Genomic DNA, 3,041 nt, shown 5'->3' with positions numbered 1-3,041 from the left:
GTGCCTTGGAAGCAGCGATGAGTGCTGCCCCCTGCTCTCCTGCTTCAGGACAGAAAAGAGGCGGCGCCTAAGGGGGAGGCCCAGCCGCTTGGCCCGGCATCCGCCCTTGTGCTGCGCTGCTCAAAAGGATCTGGGCTCAGCTGGGTGGAAGGACTGAGGGAGAGAACCCAGCACTTGGGTCAAAGAGCTTGAGAGTAGAAAATTCCCTGAGTGGCCAGCATTAAAGGTAGTTTCACGTTTGTGCAGTCCTCTAAAAAAGGAAACTGGCCTGGTGTTTTTCTTTTTAACTGTGGTGATAAGCCATGAGTCGTCCCCCCCCCCCTTTTTTTTTTTGGTCTTTCTGCCTTTTCTAAGGCCACACACGCGGCATTTGGAGGTTCCCAGGCTAGGGGTCGAATCGGAGCTGTAGCCACCGGCCTACGCCACAGCCACAGCAACGTGGGATCTGAGCCGAGTCTTCAACCTACACCGCAGCCCACGGCAACGCTAGATCCTTAATCCACTGAGCGAGGCCAGGGACCGAACCTACAACCTCATGGTTCCTAGTTGGATTCATTAACCACTGCGCCGCAACGGGAACTTCCACATTTTATTCACTCTTCAAATTATGTAGTCAGCCAAGGGAAAGGCCACAAGAGGTAACTAACAAAAAAGGAGTCACTTGTGATAGAGGATAATTTGAGAAAAAGAATGTATATCTATATGTGACTGGGTCACTTGGCTGTACAGTAGAAATTGACAGAACACTAAACCAACTATAATGGAAAAAATAAAAATCATTAATAAAAAAATTACTAAAAAAACAAGCAACAAAAACGAAAAAGGGGAGTTCCCGTCGTGGTGCAGCAGAAACGAATCCAACAAGGATCCATGAGGTTGCGGGTTTGATCCCTGGCCTTGCTCAGTGGGTTAAGGATCCGGCATTACCGTGAGCTGTAGTGTAGGTTGCAGACATGGCTTGGATATGGTGTTGCTGTGGCTGCAGTGTAGGCCGTCAGCTATAGCTCCTATTTGATCCCTAACCTGGGAACTTCCATATGCCGCAGGTGCGGCCCTAAAAAGAAAAAAACAAAAAAACAAAAACAAAAAAGGGAATATGTCTGGTTTGGAAAACACAAAGAACTAGCCAAAGGAAATGAAAGGAAAACCATGTGCAGATGTTCCCCAGGCCAAGGACTAAACCCACGCTACAGCACTGACCTGAGCCACAGCAGTGATAATGCTGGATCCTTAACTGCTAGTCCACCAGGGAACTCCAGGAAAACCACTTAGAACAAGATGGCATTTTTATCATTGAAACTTAGCAAGGTTTGAAAAAATGAAGGCCTGGTGAGGGAGTGTAATGACCATGGCCCCTGGGAGTGGGCAGAGCGGGGCAGGCACCTGAGCTCCTCTGTTTATTAGCTTTGGGACCTTGAAGGAGTTCATTGCTTTCTCTGAGCTTCAGTTCGACTTCTGAAAATAAGGATAAAATAGACCTCTTGGGGTGATGAAGAATTTGAAGAAATGATGCAAATAAAATACTAAGTGGGGTCCACACCTGAGTGGTAGTAAGCCCCCCATCATGCTTAAGCAATGCTACACTCAGGCATGGTATTTCTGCTTCTGGCAGGAGCTAATTCTAGATACAGAGAAGTCTTAGGTACCAAGAGGTTGACTGTAGCAATTTTCATGGCAGCCAAAATATAGAAGCAGCTCAAATATACCACAATAGGGGAACAGTTTAACAAGTTGAAGTATAGTCTGTTGGCTGAGGACTATGCAAGAATTTAAAATGTTAAAGAATTTATTAGGAGTTACCGTCGTGGCTTAGTGGTTAACAAATCCGACTATTACACATGAGGATGCGGGTTCGATCCCTGGCTTATATAGTTTTAATTATAGTTTGGCTGCATAAAACATAAAACTCCAGTCAATCTGGCTTAAACAAATAGGGATCTATTTTTATCTCATGAAAAGAAATTTGGAGCTTAAGGAGTATAATATTGTTAAAAATAACCGAATGTAATATGATTCAGATTCAAATAAAGCAACTTTAGAAAATTTATGATCAAGAAAATCTAAAGTTGAGAAACACTGCTATGGACCTATGGTCAAGAAAATCTGCCATGGTCAAGAAAATCTAAAATCTTAAACTGGAGTGGCTCAGGGGTTAACGAAGCTGACTAGAAACCATGAGGTTGCGGGTTCGATCCCTGCTTGCTCAGTGAGTTAAGGATCTGGTGTTGCTGTGGCTGTGGTGTAGGCCAGCGGCTACAGCTCTGATTCAGCCCCTAGCCTGGGAACCTCCATATGCCTTGGGTGCAGCCCTAGAAAAGACAAAAGAGAAAAAAGAAAAGAAAAAAAAGAAAAAGATAATCTAACACTTACTAGATATTTGGCGATATTAAGAGATGCTTGATCTTATTGAGCAGCTCTTCTGTGACCACGAGTTAAACAGCACAAGAGAAAGGCTAAGCGAATCACAAAGTCAATGGCCTCCTATCTTCATTTATTTGTTTTTTTGTTTTTTTTTTTTGTTGGTTTTGGCTGCATCTGCAACATCCAGAAGTTCCTAGGCCAGGGATTGAACTTGTGCTGTAGCAGTAGCCAGAGCCAGGGCAGTGACAGTACCTTCGTCCTTAACCCACTAAGCCAACAGGGGACTCTGGGGCTTGCTATCTTTGAATTGCAGAAATTAGTTCTGTAGCTCAGTCCATCGTATTAGCATTTAAGGCAGAACTTAAGGAGGAATCACATCTCATCACCAGCTCTGTGTTACACTGTTACATCTTTCATTGAAAACAGTAAAGGAGGCTGGGAGAGTGAAACATTAGACCTTTAGCAGCTTCTTCTTCTTCTTTTTTTTTTTTTTTTGTCTTTTTGCCATTTCTTGGGCCGCTCCCGCAACATATGGAGGTTCCCAGGCTAGGGGTCGAATCCGAGCTGTAGCCACCGGCCTACGCCAGAGCCACAGCAACGCGTTATCCGAGCCACGTTTGCAACCTACACTACAGGTCACGGCAACGCCGGATCGTCAACCCACTGAGCAAGGGCAGAGA

This window comes from Phacochoerus africanus, chromosome 11 (assembly GCF_016906955.1).
Source record: "Phacochoerus africanus isolate WHEZ1 chromosome 11, ROS_Pafr_v1, whole genome shotgun sequence".
Lineage (NCBI taxonomy): Eukaryota > Metazoa > Chordata > Mammalia > Artiodactyla > Suidae > Phacochoerus > Phacochoerus africanus.
This window is presented reverse-complemented; position numbering follows the sequence as displayed.